Raw genomic sequence first — 21,404 nt, forward strand, 5'->3', positions numbered from 1 at the left:
CCCTTTTCTCCTTTATTTATAGTGGATCATTTAAGCTGAAGGTAATAGCCTGGTGGATCAAAGAGTAAAGAAACCCACAGAAACATATTGTTTCCTGCCCTTAGCAGACAACAAAAAATAAAAATAGAAGCTGTCAGAGCAAATGAACTAGATTTGAAAAGATTTGGCCTCTCAAATATTTTTGGCATATGTAGTATCTTGTATTACAGATCTATATCGATGTTTACTTGGTTTATGATCTTCACTCTATAAATCTCTGGTTGAGCCTATGGGGTTGGATTTGCAAACAAAAATGCCTGAAAATAGACTTAGCTATCAACTTAAAAATAAGAAAACTTCAAAGGTTTTACTTAGTGCAACAAATGTATGAAGTTTGTAGTCATCTACTTTTTCACTCATAAAATTTCACAGCAGTCTTAAGTTCTGCTCTTGTGCCTGTTCAGAAACACCAATCATGCACTACAGTGAGGTCATCCCCCAACCTGTGTCTCCTGAAGGTCCCCATCCAATTGCTGTGCTCACTTAATGAACATGTAAAACACAACAGAATCGTAGGGATTGGAAGGTACTTCTGGAGGCCATCTAGTCCAACCCCCTGCTAAAGCAGGTTCCCTATAATAGACCACACAAGCAAGCATTCAGGTGGTTTTTGAGTATCTCCAGAGAAGGTGATTTCATAGCCTCTCTGGGCAGTCTGTTCCAGTGCTCAATCACCCTCAAAGTAGTTTTTTCCTCATGTTTGTATGGAACATCCTGTGTTCCAGCCTGTTCCCCTTGCCCCTAGTTCTGTCACTGGTCACCATTGAAAAGAGGCTGACCCCACCCAATTGACTCCTGCCCAGTAGATATTTATAAGCATTGATAAGATTCCCTCTCAGCCTCCAATTCTGCAAGCTGAACAGATCCTTCTCTTCCTGTGGCAAATGCCACTTTTGTTCAGGATTTTGGCTGGCAGAAACCTTCCAGAGCCCATGCAACTCATCTTGGGGTATTCCCATAAAGATTATTGCGGTGTATGGCCTTAAGTTCTCTATTTCTTTTACCTTGGTTGCATAATTAGTCATTTTTCATTTATTTTTAGACAAAACAGAGCAATATTTATCTTTTAATTATTTCCATATTTCCCTGATGCAATAGGGGATTATCAGTGGTGTTACAAAACTTGTTATAAAAGCTTCCTGAAATGTCTGTTATCACCTAAGCTTCACAGAGCTTCTTATTAAACAGAGAGAACAGCAGGGGAGGAATTCCATACCACCTATAGTACATAGCTATGCAGCTTTTTTTTTTTTTTTATATAGGACTGTTGTTTTAAGAAGTACAAAAAGTTCCTAAGCCAGTGTCCTCTGTTCCTATTCCAACCTCAGCTTCAGTTTTTCTTAGATCTTCCAAGGTATGAGTCACCACTGGCATTTGAATCATATCTGTGTTGAAGACAGGGAAAACTGCACCAACCAACAAGTCTATTGTCTTCTCATATGCAAATACTTTAGCTGAGTAACTCCACCATCATCCTTGGTATAAAATTTCTTTGTGTTTCTGACTCTTCTTTGTCTGTTCTTCCTAATTTTTACTGTCTTTTACTCTTAGGTAAAATCTGAAATTTAATGGATTAGTATGGTATACACACATGTACAATGGTTTCCAAATTCAAAGCCAAATTGGCAAGTATGAGAGTTCTTTGTAGAACTGAAGGTACATTAGGTGCATTCCACAATTTTAAGCACAGTATAATATCAATTTAAACAAAGAATACATTGCTATCATTGCTTATTATTATGTTGAAATCAAGGATCATCAACCAGAAGTCACAAATTAGCTGTCTAATGGAATCTTTGGGCTTTATCTTCTGTGTTAATCCTGGAAAATATTTTATATTTTAATGCACTTCCTAGGTAAATTTTGAGTCACAATTTGTCATGCACTATTAATTTTTAAGTCTAAACAAATCTTGATATTAATTATTACTTCACAGCAGCCAGACATTTTTTAAAGCTGTAGTGATGGAGCGTTCATCTCTCCTCAGAAGCATCTGCCTGCTGAATATTTGGTACTCAGAGCTCATTTCTTCTCATAGTTTGAATCTGTTAGTCTCAATCTGAAAAATTAAAAGCATGCATTTATGACAGTCATTCTTTAACCTTCTGTGTGGTATTTGACATCCATAGAGATTTTCCCAGCCCTGGGAATTGTTAAGTCAATGTTGTCTCAGCTAAAAACCATCAACTACAGCTAATGTTTCAAAGCTGACTTAAGCCTCACTCCTAAATCCATTATTTACACTCTTAGAAAAAAGTGGTCTGATTTTTAAAAACATTTTAAAAGAAAAAGTAAATTTCTGTTTAAAATCCATGAAGAGTAATTATAAGCATTCGTAATTAGCACGTAGAAATAATAGTCTATGTTCAGTGTCCTGCGTTCTGTGTCTGGTCACACCAGCTCCCCTAGGACCATTTGGCCCAGACACTCCACCACACTGTCTGCTACATTAGCAAAGCAGTTCTTAAGTTTGGGATTAACATTCCACAGTCACAGCCAAAGGGACACCACAGTCCAGGTCATACCTGTGGAGGAATTGCAACCAGTACCTCAGAGAACTGAAGTCTGGTGGTTGAGGCATGAAGGCAAGTGGATAAAAACGACAGACTGTAACATGCTTTTAGTGTTTTGTTTTTTTTACATACTTAAAGAATTTGAGAATATTTTAATTTTAGAGCCAACAAACAGCTATGTAAAGGCTGAGGAATATATTCTGAAGAAAGAGGGGGAAGCAAACTGTCAGTTTTCAGTGTGTCCTTCAGTACCACAGTAGGAGAGGTGAAGATTCCTTCCATCACACAGCCAAGAGGTAGAAGCTTTTTCCTTTCCTGCAGTGACTTCTTGCCTCCTGGCCATCACAGCTTTTCCACTGTCACTGCAGGACGCTACAGCCACAAGCACCACTCAGATCCCCCAGCCCCACAAACACACAACGCTGGGCCATTAGTGGTGCTTAAAAGAAAATGATGGGAAGAGAAAAGCACCCCCTGTTGGGTGGGGTAACAGGAAAGGGTAGAAGCTTCATCCCATACCCATGTAGCAGCTCGCAGGAGGTACACCCACCCTACCTCAGGATTAGGCTTTAGCCAACTGTCTTCTTCAGGCTGCCTAGGTTTACATTTCTTCAGCAGTAGCAATACAGCCAATCCTGCCTGGCTCACCTCCAGAAGCAAGTAGGCAGCTGAAAGCCTCATTATAGCACATGGTGATATGCTGTACTTTTATATCAAGAGCTGGAATAACAAACTCGGTTCATGCAAGGGGCAGAGCTTTGGGCTCATCTCTGCTTGAGAGGCCTGGTTATTTATTAATTATATTTAAAGTTTTATAGCAGCTTAAAAGGAATGTGAGCCAGAGGCAACACTTCCAGTCAGGTCTCCCTTGTGCAATGCTTGTATAATTCTCTGGTTTTAGTGCTGACTTGTGCAGCTACAGAAGGCTCCGGTCCTTTTCCTTCTCTAATGCCTCCACCAGTGCTGGTGATTTCCTCATCCTTCTTTCGACTCAGAATTGCTCTGACACACAAAACCCCAGAAGCACCACCTTGTTGTGAAATCCCAGGGCACAAGAGTCCAATGGGCAGGTCAGTACTGGGGGAGACAATTAAAAAAAAAATCGTATCCAATCACTTTCTAAGGAAAAGTCATCAGACTCCTGAAATCCCCCTCACTGTAACAAGTGAGTCACCTGCAAGTTTGGTGGAATGCAAGTTTCTGATTCAGAGCCAGCCAAAACTAGAATTCAAGAGCAGTGCTAAAGTGTAGTATAAGCAAATGAGTTGTGGTTAATTATGGATTGAGATATACTAGCTCATCAAGTTAGAAAGGGCCCTCATAAACATACCACACACCTCAACTACTGTGTTCAGTTTTGGGCCCCTCACTACAAGAAAGACATCGAGGCCCTGGAGTGTGTCCAGAGAATGGCAACGAAGCTGTGAAGGGTCTGGAGCACAAATCTTATGGGGAGAGGCTGAGGGAACTGGGATTGTGCAGTCATAGAAGAGGAGGCTCAGGGGAGACCTTATTGCTCTCTACAACTGCCTGAAAGGAGGTTGTAGCAAGATGGGAGTCAGCCTCTTCTTCCAGGTAACAGTGATAGGATGAGAGGGAATGGCCTCAGGTTGTGCCAGGAGAGGTTCAGGTCAGATGTTCAGAATTTTTTTTTCCTCAGAAAGAGTGGTGAGGGATTGGCACAGGCTGCCCAGGGATGTGGTGGAGTCACCCTGAAGGTTTTCAAGAAAAGGGTGGATGTTGTACCAAGTGATATGGTCTAGAGTGATCTGGGTTGATGGTTGGACTGCATGATCTTAGAGATCTTTCCAACCATAATGATTCTGTTATTCCATATGCCTCATCACTCACTGTCTTTTGCTCCATGCAAAGCAACTATTTAGTCAGTATTGATTTACTCAGGCTGAGCCTATCTAGGGCATGGGTAACTATGGATGGACTCTGCCATAGGGCTGCTGACAGAGGCACAAGTGTTTGCCTCCAGCCTGGAGCCAGCCCCACTGCTGGCATCTGCAGCCACCTACTGGTAGCCTCCTCATCCCGGCTGGGCCAACACAGCATGGGAGCTCATCTGCTGGCCTCATTGCCTCCATAAACAAACGTCAGCTATTTCATTTGAGAATGTGCTCTCATTTTGAACAGATATTTTGAGATCCCTCTTTTATGAGCCAAGAGTTACTTCCAGACACTTAGCACATATTAGCTAATGAGAACACTGCAGTTTTGCAGAGTAGGCTGCTAGTAGGCCCATTCTGCAGCACGGCAAAATTAGTCTACTGAGAAATAAGTCAGGTGGGAGAGTTCATGAGCTCAGCAGCCTTATTGGCATGGGGCATATCTGGCAGTTCTTGCCCACACAGTTTGCTACTTGGTGGTGTTTCTTGAGACTCTGGCCTCAATGTAGGAGAGACTGTGAGATAAGATGTGCTGCACCCCATTAAGAAATATCTGAGGAGTCCTTGAAAATCTTTTCACCCTCTCTCCTTTCCTACTGCTGAATTTAGCTTTGTAGGAGTGCAGATAGAGAAAAGTTAGTTGTAAAATCTGATGCAAATTCAGTGTATCGCACGTGAGCTGCAGCTTATATTTTGATTAAGTGAATTTACATGGCCAGTATTAGTTAAATCCTAATGTATTAATGAAGATGCTAATCAATGAAGAGGTGTGTAGAAAACAATATGCAAACCAAATAGGAAGGCATGCTTAAGGGAGTGGTTCTGGAGAGATTTTTTCACCTTGCTGTTGGGAGTAATCTGCCATCCTGCCTCTGAGATGCCTTATCAGGATGAGCCCGTGAGAAGCTGCTTTGATTTTAGCAATTGAAGATATTATCTGCGCTTCTTGATTTCTTTTAAATTAACGTGTAGCTTTCTGTAGTAATGTTACAGGTTTCATAAGCAAGCTTGGCAAAGATAACAAATGTTAATTGGGCCTGCTAATCTCAATTTAATATGATGATCAACATCTTTTGTTTTTCCCTTCCTTTGCTGCTGACTGTGCCATTTCTTCCCTATTCCCCACCCTTCATTCAGTGCATTTGTTCAGTTACAGTGTTGATTTAATTTTTCCTAGAAAAAGCATGTTGCCCTCCCTCTATGTGTCTCTTCATATCTCTGGCCTCTGGTGCTATCCAAATAAATAAAGTGAAAATGCCATGTCCTCAAGCCTTTGCTGTCTGAAACCATTACAGAAAAGAGCTGGATTAATTAACTGACTGCGATGGCAATCAGGAAATACAGAAGATAGCTATGATCTAGACTCTCAGACCAGTTCAGGTCTCCTCCACAGCTATCCTCCTAGTCATGTCTTTTAAACTGGGGTAGGCTCATCATCCTTATCCTCTCTGAGATACTTGTTGCCCTTGACACTACTATTAATCCTTAGAGTTGGAGTTTATGACATTTTCTATTCTCTCTTTCTCTGTTTAGATTCTTTCCAAAGCTTTCTCTCCAACTTCCAAGTGGAGAATTCCATATAAGCTTCCTGCTGTGCCTTCCCTCCCACCTTTTGTTTTCCATCCTCCGGTGACCTCTCCTGCTGACACAGATCAAACTATTACCTCTGTGTCAACTGTCTTTAAAACACTTATCTACTGCTAATTTTTCTTCTGCATGTTGGCTTTGCATCTTGCTGCCTCCATAGTGCTACATCCTGACAGACAGCTTGCTGCCAAGCTCACTGGGATACAAAAACAATCTCATTAAAAACCAAACCCAACAACTCAGCTTTCCCTGGCTGTCTGGCTGGCAGCCAGCGTGTTTGTCAATTTTAATGTCTTTGATATTTAAATTTAGCTTTCTCTTACCGCTGATACCATTTGGCAGAAGGTGTACTTACAATATTATTCCCAAAGCTATTTGCCAGGCATTTCTGCTCGTCTCTGCTATACTCAAACCTTCCCTGGAATTCTGCTTATAAGAAATAATAGCAGTATGAACAAACAATTAGTGCTATCCCAACTGACTAAAGGGATAATTTTATTATTATTCACTCTTGTTTCTACTCTTTGTATGTTCATATACCATATCAAAAATTGCCTTCTAGCCAAGGGCTATCTTCAGCTGTTCATAACGCATCTAACACCTTTCAGTGTGTGTCTCTGCAGTTCTTTCACAGAATTCCAAGGAAAAAAATAATTATTTTAGTAACAGGACAGCGTGACTACAAAGCTGCAACACTGATATATGCTATTAGAGGCAGATGAATTATTTGTCTGAGAATATCATACTTTTGTGTCCCAGTTTTGACACTAGTTGTGCAAGATACTGCAGGTCATGCTAAAGCTTCTTACTTGTTGAATGTCACAGTTTAAGAAGAAGAAAAAAAGCCCAGGAGTTACCTGACAACTAGTCTCATTAAGATTCCTCAGATTTTTTTTTAAGTCTAGAAAATTTCAGTGCTTCAAAGCTGTGCAAATATTCCCTCATGTATTTGTGAACTTACGAATCTCAATAATTTTCACTGAGGTTCCTAGTTTCAATTTTGAGAAGGATCAGAAAAGTTGTTACTCTTGGTTTACTAGGACTTGATTCTTGAAAGTTTTAAGAAATTATAGAATGTTGAAATTACACAACTCCATTTAAGGTGATTCTATGCCATGCCACTTTAGGTATATTTGACTAAAATAAAGATGCTCTGGTATAAATGTACATAAACATACTGGCAGTTATTAAGATGCTGCCAAAACCTAAAGATGTTTGTTGTGACTTGATACCAACACCTCAGTCATTACAGTACAGTACAGTACAGCCCAAGTACTTTGAATTTATTTCAGGTGGAAACACCACTGAGATCTAGGGGACAGATTTTTGCCTCTCCTGTTTCATCTGCAGTATTCAATGCAACATAGGTGTCAACATGTAGTTCCACAAATCCATGATTGAAAGAATCTGCCTTTTTTCCATAATTGCTTGAATGTGAGGTGTGCATCTAGACCTAAATGCTTTTCTAGTTTTCATCCCGGGATGCTAGAAGCATCTAAGTAAACGCTATCCTCATCAGGAATTCATGGGAGATATTCTAATATCTGATTTCGGTAAAATGCTTAACTGCTGCTGGGCACATTATCCAACACTCGAGTATTCCAGTGATCATACTGTAGTATCATACTCATTCGCTTTCCTTGTCCTGCTGAATATTCAAGGATGCCATACAAAGCAGAAGAGCTTCCATAGATGACCAGTATGTCCTGCAGCAGATGGGTAGAAGGCCAGAAGGAATTGTGAGCTCTGGATTTAAACCTTCTCCAGAATAAAGGCTGCTGTGCTCTGGTGTCCCACATACTGAGTGCCTTATCTAGACACACAGTTAATCACCATGAGGTAAATGGTCAGTTGTTGGCTATCTCTTAAAAAGACCATTAACCTTCATTTTTTAAAGGTAGAAACAGATTCCTAATTGCACCAGCAAGTAGATATTTCAGTTGCAGGAATAGTGAGCTCTGCAAAACTTAGTGCTGATCCCAGCCTCCTTCATGAACCAATTTCAGAGGAGTTCTCCCCATGAGGAGAGTAAGACTCAGTACTGGCAGAGTCAGAACCTCACATGCAAATGCTTGGCAAACAGGAGTTACAGTAAACTCACATTCATGGAGAGTTTTCTAACTAGAAAATTAGTCTTTTATGAAGGATTGCAAAGAGGTCTACCTTTTCTCTTGCCCCCTATCTCCTTTTTGTTCATGAAAGCCTTACCATTAAGCTGTAGAAGAGATGTGCTCTGTTTTAGATCCTTAAAAATACCCAGAAAGAACTTTTACAGGAGATACTTAGATGCAAGTTAAATTAATTTTTGTGGTAAATTAGGCATATATAAAAATTTATTGGCTTTCTCTGTAACAGCTCTAGAAAAGTATTTAGCTGTGAAGTTATCTATGGTCTGTTTTGATTGTATCTGTATCACATCCTTTTCTTACACGTTTTTTTGTTCACAATATAGCCCCAAACCTGTTATATGTGGTGGAAACTGTGCTGTTGAATCTGCTGCTCAGCTGAAAATTTCTTTTCTCATGGTGCTTTAAAAGTGGCCTAGAAATAAAAACAGGAGTTTCAGTCTGAGAAGACTGTTTGACATAAATTAATTATTGTATGCGTATTAATATTCATAAGGGACCCAATTACATGGGAAAGTCACTGTGATCTATTTGCTGATTAGAAAAGAAAACACTGGCATGATTTTTCTTAAGTTCACCTTGTTAACTACAGTTTGTGTCAATAAGCAAATGCAGGGTTAAGATGAAATGAGATACATACTGGTGAGGTGACTGCTGAAAATGCAATCAAACAATTTTTCAGAAGGTAAGAATCACAGAATCACGAGATAATTTAGTTTGGAAGGACCTCTGGGGGTAGGTTGGTCCAACTCCTCCATCAAAGCTGGGCCAAATTTAACATCACATTTCTCAGTGGCTGTGGAACACACTGAAGTGTTAATAAAGTGTGGAACAGGAAATGCTTGAGAAAAGCAGGTGGATATAATTTGGTCTAAGAGGCTTAAAACTTAAGAGCATCCACTTTAGGGTGGCTCTTCTGAGTTCCATTCAGGAAAAACTGTGTTTTTTTTTTGTTACCAAGAAGTCCTGTTTGGCCAGGCAGCATTAAAAGTAAATGAGATAAAAGACTGAAACGTCATTTACAACAATTGATTATAAAGGAAAGTCTCCACATTTTTGGTAAAACGCATCTCAGACTTCCTGTAAAAATGACAATGATTTGGGACAGTCATGAATGGTGTGTAGCAGCTGTACCTTATCTAACATCATTTTAATCTGAAAGTCAGCATCTCAAAAACCACTGCAGAAGTTGCTCACAAAAGATGCCTGCCTCACATCTCTGGGGCTGAGAGAAGGGCTTCACAGCATGGCTGTGTAGGGATTTGCCAAGCAGTGCCAATGACTTCCTGAGAGCTGCTGTGTGCTGAGCAGCATCCCTACACACAGTCATCACCCTGTAATGCAGAGCATACTGATATTGCTCTCTAACACTTACATTAAAGCCAGGGAGCATGTTTATTCCCCTTCCTGGGGAGGGGTCACCACCCTGAGATTGTGTCCAGGATGCATTCAGCCTTGTTACAGCTCTGCTTGCTGTTCCTTCTCTGACTCACAGTGAGAGTGAGAATCAAAGGCAAGTGAAGTTCCTGGGATAGCTGACCTCATTCAGCAGGGCTCTGCCATCTTCAGCCAGTTTCCAGGCTGCCTATGTGCAATGGGAAAGGGCTGACACATCTGGTGCTGTGATGCATGAAAGAAAGCTACTCAGCATCTTCCAGGATCTTTGGAAATTGGATTTTATGTTGTTTCCACACAGTGAGAATGTTGCCATTTTTACAGCTGAGATTGGGTTGATCTCACAACTGGGGAAAAAAAAAAAAAAAAAAAAAAAAGATAAAGATTCTTATGAAACAACTTGGATTTCTTCCTATAGCATCTGTAATTTTTTGGAAGTCCCCAGATTAAAAGATCAGAAAAGTTATTAACAGAGTAAGTGTTGTGAATGCTTAGCTTCTCCTTACATTTTCTGCTTGTTTTAATTCCTGTTGGTTTGCTCTCTCTTTTGAGCCACCCGTGCAAGTACAGCATTACTGACTATGTATGTTCCCTTATACACGTCCCATAGATTTGTGATGAAATGTTTGGAATCTGCCAGCTATTCTATTATCCTGTGAAGTATTGCAATACTTGCGTTAATTTTGTAATGTGCAAATAAAAGGAATGCCCATCAGAAAAGCATGTGAAATTCTGATTCAAACATTGTCTTTCCAGTGAAAGCTTTTGGATTTTTATGAACCATAGGCTGAATTTGTTGTCCTTTCTGAAATGTTTACCAAAATGTACAGTAGTTATTTTTGTAAACTTACCTATCCAACACTTTTTCCCAAAAGGCTACTGTGGGTACACAGGAAAGAGTCTGAATTATACCCATTTGTGATAATGAACTACTAAGTTAATCTCAAATAGTGTCTTATCAGGGTTGTTTTAAATTTAAAGCATTAGAGATTCCAGACTATATCATTGAGAACGTCACCTAGAAGATCACCTTAGCCCAGCTCTATTTTCAATTGAAGAGAAATGTACAAAACCAGATCTAAGGAGAATGAATTAAGAAAGTTTTCAGCTGGTGAAAAAGAAAGGGAAGGGATATTGCCTGTAAACAATGGACATTCACAATAGAAAGGCAGAAGAAAGAATTGCTGGTGTGATCTTGAGAAGAAGCTGAACTATAAAGGTCATTAGGGGTCTGAGCACTTGTAGAGACACACTCCCACTTTTGTGGGCATGGAAACTTCCTGGCAGTGTTGGCTTGTTCTGCATAAACAGGATTAATGCATGTTTTTGTCAAATAAGATTACATTATGAACATATCTAATTTTCATTAGTAATTTTTATTCAAGTGAAAAAAAATAATCCTTGCAAGTCCTTTAAATTTGATGATCCATTTGAGCAAAAATAGCATCTCAAAAAGAAAACTCCTGTAATGCTTTGAGGAGTTGACTTTTCTATAGCATTTTACTCTAGAACAGTCACGAAGTAAACAAAAACATCACGTTCTGTTGTTTCACAAATACTCAAGAACAATGGGTGTGATTATGTACGATAATAGAACACTGAAAGAAAAATTGATCTTCAAAGCAGGGAAATCTGGACATGGCAGACTGGAAAAGAAATTCAGGAGGTTTGGAAAAGAAATAAATGAGGGTCAGCAGAAAGTTTGAAAATGGACCAGAAATCTCAAATATGCTTAATATTATGATTACAAATGCAGGGCTTTGCATAGTGAGAACATCTGCCAAGCTAATTGGAACTGCAAAAGGAAGTTTTAGGAAAACAACTTTCTGAAATAGACATTTATGAACACTTGACACTTGTCAGATACTGAATGATACGTCTGGTTGGTTTTTTTTAAGGCAAATGTATACTTGTGTGTGTATACACATATGATGTATTTATAGATGGAAAATTACAAACAGTGTGAAACTAATAGAATTAAAAATCTATTGACTTCAGAAAAAAAAAAAAGAACTGATACAAATTTTTCTTAGATGAGAATGAATCAGATTAAAACAAGATTTTCTTGCAGCTGCAGATTCACCTTTAGGTCTCTGCCATATGCAGTGACACATTAAATGTGGTTGGCTGAGATTGTTGTGCTACTGACTGTCTGCCAAACATTTATGACAGAGCTAGCCACAGTGTCTTAAATCTAAAATCCAAAAGTGAACTAACCCTAAACACAATTACACAATTTGCCTTATCACAGTGGCCTGAAAATACAGTGGTCCAAAAGCTGCTTTGGTTGTCATTTACTTATCCCACGGCAGCGTAAGGCACATATGTGGGGTGGGTTGGATCTGCATCAATTTGAATCTGCCATCTCATTATGTTCAAGCATTAAGTACAGTTCTGTGGCTGCCAAGGAAGATGAAACGTCAGCCAAGAAATGTCACTGGGCAAGACAAACTTGGGAAAAAATATTCAGTCGGATCTGTGAGGAAAAACACACTGAAAGTGCAAGCCAAGGAAGCTGTAGTTTGTGGGTGCAGTCAGTTCTGCAAGAGGCATTGGTTTATCTTCAACTATTTAGTCCATCATCCACATCTGGGAATAGAATGTATGGAAAGCAAGAAATACCATTATTCCTGTTGACTTTTTCTTGATAACACAGTAGCACAAACTGACATAAAGAACTTAGCCCTTAGCTAATGACATTTTTCACAGGGTTTGGTCTGCTCTTTGTGTGGTCTGCCTGTCATCACAGTGACCTGTGTGGTTTTGAATGTGAAATCCAGACTTCTTCAGGACTTTCTTTTTGACATTGGCTCTAAATAGCAATGTCTGCTGGTATCCCAGTGCCAGGCTTATTTGAATCTAACGACCTTGTTCTGTCTCTGTTACTCTTAATAATACTCCAGCACTGTTTTCCCAGACCACATCTCTCAGGAAATTTTGCGTTGCCACAGTCCATTCAGTAATTATAGATCAGGATTCCTCAAATGTCAAAACATGGCCTGTGTTCAGAGCATGAGTAAATTAGCAAGGACTGGTAAGGCTGAGCAACAACCAGAAGCACAAAAATCTCAGTCAGCAGGAGAGGAGGAATCATGCAGAGAAGAACAGGATTCTTGGGCAGCAGGAGTATCCAATGTGCACAGAAAGCGTTGTCCCACTTCCCTGGGATCAGGTACTGTGACCCCTACTTGTTCATTCCCACAACTACTGGCTCTCCTTCAGAGCGCCCAGAGCCTCTTAGTGCCTCCTAATATGGCATTTGGGCCTTTGGCAAATAGCTAAGGATACAATTTGTTTCTCTAACACCCACTTTTAGTAGAAGTGCTTCAGAAGCTGTTGTCCAGCAATACATTGCTTTCTTTGACTTCTGAAGTATTTCAGACAGCAGAGCTTGAGGCAGCCTGGGTAGCAGAGTCTGAGTATCTTTACATTCAAGTCCAGCCTGTAGCAAGAGAAAGTACATGGAAAACAGATGCCAGTGAAAGGAAACTGTTGCAGACAATAAAACAGAAGCAGTCCACTTTTCCAAGGCTTTTCTCTGTTCCTCTGATGCATTAGTTTTCTTGACTTCTGTATAATTGTTGCTATATTCTTTGGAGTTCTCTTTATAGTCTCAGTTCAGATATTTACTTGTGAAGGAAGGAGTCTTCTCTTCCCAGTCATTCACTGGAGAATTACAATCAACTTCATTTAATTTAGATCAGTTATCAAGAAGTAACCAACTTCTTTTCCCCTCTGAATGGAAAGGCTGCATTTTGCTTTAAAGTAGTGTTTTCAAATAGTGTGTTGTAACATTCATCTACTGCTCTGCTTGTACCAGCAAATCTGACATTTACAAGAAACTGGGAACATTTGCCAAAAGGCCTGCATGGATGAGCAAGGAACTCGTGGATAAACTGAAAGGAAAGAAAAAGGTCCATGAAATGTGGAAAAAGAGCCTGCCCACCTGAGAAGAATATAGAAATGTTATCAGAGCCTGGAGGGATGCAATTAGGAAGGCTAAGGCCCTCTTGGAATTAAACTTTGCAAAGGAGGTAAAGGATAACAAGGACGGTTTCTTTAAGCATGACAGCAGTAAAAGGAAGACTAGGGAAAATGTGGGTTCCCTACTAAATGAGGTGGGTGCCTTGGTAACGAGATGCTGAGAAGGCACAGATTCTGAATGCCTACTTTGCTTTTTTCTTTAATGCTAACACTAGACTTCAGGAATCCCAGGTCCTGGAGGTAAGTGACAGAGGTAAAGATAAAGGAAGACTTTCTGTCGGTTGAGATGGATGTGTCTAGCCAAAATCATTGCACACAAATCCATGGGCCCCAAGGGGATGCACACACATGTGCTCAGAGAACTGGCAGAAGTGATTGCTGAACCACTCTCTATCATCTTTGAAAGATCATGGCAAATGGGCGAGGTGCCTGAAGACTGGAGGATAGCCAATGTCACTCCAGTTTTCAAAAAGAGCAAGAAGGAGTATCTGGGAAACTATAGCCAGTCAGACTCACCTGTGTCCCTGGAAAGGGGATGGAACAACTTGCTCTGGATGTCATCTCCAAGTAACTGGAAAAGAAGGTTATCAGGTGTAGTCAGCAGAGATTCACCAAGAGGAAATCACGCTTGACAACCTGATAGCCTTCTATGATGTCATAACTGGCTGGGTAGATGGGAGAGAGCAGTGGATGCTGTGTACTTTGACTTCAGCAAGGCATTTGACACCATTTCCCACAACATTCTTGTTATGAAACATAGAAAATGTGGGATAGATGAATGGATGGTGAGGTGAATTGAGAACTGGCTGACCAGCAGAGCTCAAAGGGTTGTCATCAGCAGCACAGAGTCTGGTTGGAGGTATGCACCTAATGGTGATCCCAGGGGTTGATGCTGGGTCCAGTCTTGTTCAGCATCTTCATCAATGACCTGGATGAAGGGATAAAGGATTGCTGCACACCCTCAGCAAGTTTGCTGATGATACAAAGCTGGGAGAATTGGCTGAAATACACTTAAAGGCTGTGACCTGGACAGACTCGATAACTGGGCTGGGAGGAACCTGATGAGGTTTATCAAAAACAAGTATAGAGTCTTGCGCCTGGGGAGGAATAACTGCATACATCAGTACAGGTTAGAGGATGACCTGCTGAAGAGGAGCTACACAGAGAAGGACCTGGATATTCGGGTGGACAACAGGTTGGCCATGAGTCAGCAGTGTGCTCTTGTGGTCAAGGAAGCCAATGGTATCCTGGGGTGTATTAAAAAGAGTGTGGCCAGCAGATCAAGGGAGGTGATCCTTCGCCTCTACTTTGCCCTGGTATGGCCACATTTAGACTACTGTGTCCAGTTCTGGGCTCCCCAGTTCCAAAAAGACAGGCATCTCCAAGAAGGAGTCCAGCAGAGGGCCACAAAGATGGTAAAGGGCCTGAAGCATCTCCCATATGAAGAATGGCTAGTAGGCTGTATCTGTTCAGTCTGGAAAAAAAGAAGACTGAGAAGGAATCTGATAAATGTCTAAAGGGAGGTGAAAGGCAAATGGATGAGGCTTTTCTCGGCATTGTGTTGCAATAGGACATGGAATAATGGCCTAAAACTTGAACATAGGAAAGCCTGTACTAACATGTGGAAGAACTTCTACACAGTAGGGATGATGGAGCACTGGAATAGATTGCCCAGAGAGGGTGTGGAGTCTTCTTCTGTGGAGATATTTAAGACGTGGCTGGACACCTACCTGTGTAACCTATTGTAGGAACCTGCTTTAGCAGGGGGGTTGGACTCAATGATCTTTTGAGGTCCCTTCCTGTGATTCTATCATTCTGTGATTCTGTGATTCTGTAAAGTGTCTCCACTACAGTCACAGAATCACAGAATGGCTTAGGATGAAAGGTAAGTCTGGGTCATAGAATCATAGAATCACAGAATTGTTTAGATTGCAGAAGACCTTCAAGATCATCAAGTCCAACCGTAACCTAATCATAATACCCTGACTCTAACAACCCACCACTGAATCATGTTTATGGCCTCAAGTTGCACCACAGAAAGTTTAGATTGGATATCAGGAAAAACTTCTTTACAGAAACAGTCATTAAGCACTGGAATAGGCTCCACAGGGAGGTGGTTGAATCACATAACTGAATGTGTTCAAAAAACGTTTGGATGTGATGCTCAGGGACATGATTTAGCAGAGGGTTGTTAGAGTCAGGGTAGTATGGTCAGGTTACGTTTGGATTTGATGATCTTGAATGTCTTTTCCAATCTAAGCAATTCTGTGATTCTATGATTCTATGTCCCTGAGCACCACATACAGATTGCGTTTGAACACATTCAGGTATGTGACTCAACCACCTCCCTGGGGAGCCTGTTCCATTTTAGTCCATCTGGCCCAAGCCTTGCTCCAGCAGAGATGCCCAAAGCAGGGTGTTTAGGACCATGTCCAGGTGGCTGAGGAAACCCAACAGCCTCTGAACAACCTGTGCCATTGCTCATCCACTTGCATGGCACAGAAGTTCTTCCTGATGTTCAGGGCAAACTTCACATGTTCTAGTTTGTATCCATTGTTTCTTGTCCCCGGGTGCTGTCACTACTGAAAAGAACCTGACTCCATCTTCTTTGCATCCTTCCTTTAGAAATCTGTACACATGGACGAGATTCCCACTGCTGAGCCTTCTATGTGCTGAGGAGTCCCAAGTCTCTCAGCCTTTCTTCTTAGGAGAAATGCTCCAGATCCTTGCTCATCATTATGGCCATTCACTGAACTTTCTCCAGTAGTTCATGTCTTGTACTAGTGAGCCCCAGAATAGACTCAGCACTCCAAGTGTGGCCTCACCAGTGCTGAGCAGAGTGGAAGGATCACCTCCCTTTAACTGCTGGTAATACTTTGCTTAATGCAACCCAGGAAACCATTAACTGCCTTTGGTGCAAGGGCACATTGCCATCTCATGTTCAGCTTGGTATCCCCTGGGACCCCAGTTCCTTTTCTGTCAGTCTGCTTTCCAGCTGAGGACCTCCAGCATGTACTAGTTCAGAAATTGTTCCCTGGATCCTCTTACCTGGCTTGGAGACAGAAGTGATATTTGCTTTCCTCCAGTTTTTGGGTGCTTTTCTCATAACCTTTGATCATCACTGATTGAAGATTATTGAGAGTAGCTTCACAATGGCAGCTATCTCAGCATTCACAGGTAAAGCCCATCAGGGCCAATGGGCTACGTATGCTCAGCTTGCTCAAGTATTCCCTGAACTCATCCTCTTCTACTAATGGTACATCTTCCCTGCTTGAAGTACTTAGATCTTGTATTTCCTTATCTTTCATTTAATTGCTACCTCTTGGCTTTTTATAGATGATCAGAGAGTATCTCAGTAATGTGAGGATAACTCCTTTCATCATTAACTTTATTTTCCTCTCACACTAGTGAGCAGCTGGTTTTGAAATCATTAGAGAATTTGAATTCCTATAATTAATTTCTGGGGGGGTAGGGGATAGGGGGGGTGGGAGTGGGACAGGGGGGACAGGACCAGCCATTTAAACTGTCACGTATAATATAGGTCATCTTGTGTCAACCGGTTACCCCCATATTTAACCCACTTATTTTTGCTGAATAAAAGCATAAGTTATGGTTGGGTAAAATATGTACAATGTGACAACTGATTTATGGCTATAAAGAGATGGCTCTATCATCTCTCCCAAGTGTCTGTGCCAGGCATTAATCACAATCAGAGTTAAACATTTGGGTTTTATCTGTCAGTAGAATGGTTGTCAGTCAGTTGGCAGCCACTGCTTTTCAGCCAACGCTGCCTGATTAAGGAATCTGTTGGCATATGGGATTTTTCTTTTCCTAAAGGTATTTCTCTGCTATAATCTAGTCACTTCTCAGTCATTTGTTTGACAAATTTAACACACTGAATTTTTCATATGTCCTGTTGAAATGCATTTTCTCCAGTCCAAAAGAAGATCAGCTGTGGTGCTCTTTTGCTCATCTTTTTTTTTTTTTTTTTTTTTTTTTTTTCAATTTTAAGGTTGATTTTTGCCAGAATTCCCAAAGGGAAATCTGCTATCAATATCACTAGTGCTATATACCACAATAAAATCATTCCACTTTTCCTACTTGCTATACACATTTATGCATCCAGAGATTGCTTTATACCACTTGCTGCAGCACTGTCACGGATATGCACGTTTGCTGATTTTCACAGCCACTTCTGTCCCTGACACAGCCCCTGTTGTATATAGACTGAAATATAAAGAGTTTCAAAGATATCACTGTTACAGTAAGTGTGATCTTAGCTTCCAGTACTCATTAGTGTTGTTTTTTTTTTTTAAATCTACATTAATCAGTTAAAACTACAAAGCAGAAAAAACTAAAGATGCAGCTCGTTAATTCCAAAACAACACAAATTATGAATTAAATTGAAAATATAAAAAATTCTCTTCTGGAACCCTCTCTCATCTAGCAGTGGTTCATTTGTGTTGCCGAGTAGCTCACACAGGCAGCAGCGCAGTGAATCGGGTCCAGATTTAGAAAGAGGGATGGGACAGTTTGAGCCTGTACTTTAGCAGAAAGCCACAAGAGGGTGCTGCTGGCTAGAAGCAGAGTTTGCTCCTAAAAGGTAAATGAGACCTGACCCCAGCGCTCCGCAGTGCGTTTTGCAATAAGGCTCACTGATGTGGCAGCACGTCTGGGGTTTCTTTTCAGATGGCAATTCAGCACCAGTGTGCTTGCTCCTTAGGTGAAAGCCCTACCGCAGCTACATTCTAAAGCATGTGAATATATGTGAATTACAGAGTAATAGAATCTTAGAATATTCTGAGTTGGAAGGGACCCACAAAGATCATTGGAGTTCAGCTGCTGGCTGCACACAGGACCATCCAATAATCACAATATATGACTGAGAGCGTTGTCCAGATGCTTCTGGAATTCCAGCAAGCTCAGTGCTATGACCACCTCCCCAGAGATCCAGTTCAGTTCCATGCCCACCACACTCTGGTGCAGACCCTGTCCCTGACCCCCACCCGCCCCTCCCCTGACGCAGCTCCATGCCGTTCCCTCGGGCCCTGTCGCTGTCACACAGAGCAGAGCTCAGCGCTGCCCTCCGCTCCCTGTGAGGAGCTGCAGCCGCCATCAGGCCTCCCCTCAGCTCCTCTGCTCTGGGCTGAACAACCCATGAACCTCAGCTGCTCCTCATACGTCTTGTTCTCCAGACCCCTTGCCATCTTTGTAGCACTCCATTGGACACTCTCTAACAGTTTTATGTCTCCTTCGTAGCGTGGTGACCCAAACAGCACAGTGCTCGATGTGAGGCCACATAGCTCAGAACAGAGCAGGACAATCATCTCCCCTCACCCAGTGGCAGTGCTGGCCCTGATGCACTCAGGCTACAGTTGCCGTCCTGGCTGCCTGGGCACACTGCTGACTTACGTTCAACTTGCTGTCAACCAAGACCCCCAGACCTCTTTTACGGGGCTGCTCTCCAGTGTTTCATCCCCCAGTCTGTATGTCTGGCCAGGGTTGCTTCTTCCCTGGTCCAGGATCCAGCACATGCTCTTGCTGAACTTCATGTGCTTGGTGATTGCTCAGCTCCCTAATTTGTCTAGATCTCTCTGCAAGGCCTCTCCACCCTTGATGGAGTCAACAGCTCCTCCCAGTTTAATATCATCAGCAAATTTGCTCAAAACATCTTCTAGTCCTATATCCAAGTCATTTATGAAGATGTTAAAGAGAACTGGCCTTCAGTTATACTGAAGTAAACAACTGTTGAAAATAATATAGCATCAATCACTTCAACTTTTAAGAAAATATAAACTGAGACAGGGGATGTTTAGGTTAGATATTAAGAGGAAGTTTTTCACACAGAGGGTGGTGAAGCACTGGAACAGGTTGCCCAAGGGGGTTGTGGATGCCCCATCCCTGGAGGCGCTCAAGGCCAGGCTGGATGTGGCTCTGGGCAGCCTGGTCTGCTGGTTGGCAACCGGACCCTGCACATAGCAGGGGGGTTGAAACTTGATGATGATTGTGATCCTTTTCAACCCAAACCATTCTATGATTCTATGATTCTGTAATAAAGACTAGAGGAGAATTCTGATATGAAAGTTAAAAAATCATTTAAAACAAGGTCAGAAGATAGCAGCTCAGCAACACAAGATCCCTCTGTTCCACTCATCAGTGGAAGTTAGCCTCTCCCCATGTGACTGATGATTTCCCAAAAAGCAGAAAGTCATGGAGTATCTCATTAGGGCAGTGAGTATTATGCTTAGCTCAATACCTCATTAATCCTAGCTATGTATTTGTCACATATTAGCCAATAAATAATTGGACTTTGCTCTTGCATTGTGTTTATCATGCCTGAAGAGATTCTACTTTGATAGTAAAAGCTACTGAAACAAAACAACATCTGATACCCTAATCTGGGCAGTCTAAAATTCAATATCTTCAAGGGGATGAAATAAGATAACACGTAGCAGCAAATTAAACTCAGAACTTCAGAGGAAAATGTTCAGTTCTCAGCTCAAAAAGAGTATTTTGCTTAGGAGTACTTTTTTTACACTTATTTAAAGATTAAGTAGTAATTGCAGTCCCTAATGAAAAAAAAAAAAAAAGATAAAAAGAGTAGATTCAGAAAAGACTAAAAAGAAATGGTAAAGATGGATAGTAGTGAAAGATACAGAACTGAGTGGAAGTTATTGGCTCAGGAAGTTATGAATTTTCAGAAGTTTTATCACATACACCTAAAGTCTAGAGACACTCCTTAGTTCATTAAAAAATAAAGATTAAAAATCTGCCAGATGGAACTTGCCAGCTGTGTGGATTCTCTCCACCTAGTTTTGTAGGTCAGGCATCCTGCTGTAACGTCCCTCTGGACACTATAACTGTAGGCTATTCCCATTTTTATTGATATTTCCAACCTGTAATTTTCAGTCATAAACTTCACCCATCCTATACATTTATGTTAAATGAATTATATGTAAAACAAATTTTCTAGCAAACAAGTATGTGGCAATTAAGCCTCTTGGGAAGTAAGTTTGCTCACCTGAAGAAGAAGTTCAATCACAGCAAAGTCAGTGGAGATTAGGTCCTACCCCTTAAGATTTTTTTCCTATTTGCTAAGCTGTATCTACTGCTCCATTCTGCTTATTTCACTTTTTCATCTGCTCTCTACAGCTCACCTGTTCTGAAATTATAATGAATGTTTTTTTAATTGTTGATGTGTAATTTGCAATTCTACCGTGTGGGAATTCACAAATATGAAATGCTTTCCTGTTTATATATCTAGTGCACTTCTTGCTTCAGTACCATTCCTAAGTTGAGGACTTAATTGTCTTCTGGATGAACCGATCTCCAGCTATGCAGAAACAAACTGCTGTCTGAGCACACGAGGGAGAGAAATGGCCTCTGGGATCCACACATGGTCTGCTGTAAAGAGAACCAATCATTTGGATTGCATGTGGACACTGCAGAGATTGCATTTCTGTTAAATGTTGTGTAATTGCTCAAAAGGAAACACTTTTTTTTTTTCTAACCAATATTTTGACATTAATATGCTACTCTACCCTGCGTCTGCTTCCTGGTTCTTCAACCCCTTTTTCTGTTCTCAGTATCTGTAGTCTGTCTACTGTTAAGCCTATTCCTATACTCATCATGAGGACTGCACTGTAGCAACTTGTGAGAACATTGTTCTGTCTTTAACAAGGCAAGGCTAGGAAACATCAGTGGAACAGAACAGCAAAGTCAAGAGAAAACACAAAACTTTGTTGTTGCTGGTGTGATTTTGAAAACTGGTCAGCTTTTTCCTTTCTTTTCCTTCCAGCTCATTCAACTGACTTTTCATTAGAGGTGTGATTGACTGAACTTGCCCACCCTGCGTCATAAGAAGA

At 41.1% G+C, this 21,404-nt stretch overlaps 1 long non-coding RNA gene across 5 annotated transcripts in view; it reads right to left on the reverse strand.

The window, feature by feature from the left end:
• Positions 1–14,185, reverse strand: part of LOC116227738 (uncharacterized) — a 31,867-nt gene extending 17,682 nt beyond the window's left edge. Inside the window, exons 1-5 of one of the 5 annotated variants that reach the window (XR_016465321.1) lie at positions 14,056–14,145; positions 9,536–9,902; positions 8,495–8,575; positions 6,390–6,460; positions 1,864–2,098 (exon numbers count right to left, since the gene is read on the reverse strand). This is a non-coding gene — a long non-coding RNA (uncharacterized LOC116227738). Of the gene's footprint in view, positions 1–1,863; positions 2,099–6,389; positions 6,461–8,349; positions 8,576–9,535; positions 9,903–14,055 lie in introns of those variants that run through there. The other 4 variants (XR_016465320.1, XR_016465322.1, XR_004166640.2 and 1 more) reach the window with 4 other exon arrangements.
• Between the last annotated feature and the right edge of the window lie 7,219 nt (positions 14,186–21,404).

Source organism: Phasianus colchicus, chromosome 3 (genome assembly GCF_987193195.1).
Source record: "Phasianus colchicus chromosome 3, bPhaCol1.hap1.1, whole genome shotgun sequence".
Lineage (NCBI taxonomy): Eukaryota > Metazoa > Chordata > Aves > Galliformes > Phasianidae > Phasianus > Phasianus colchicus.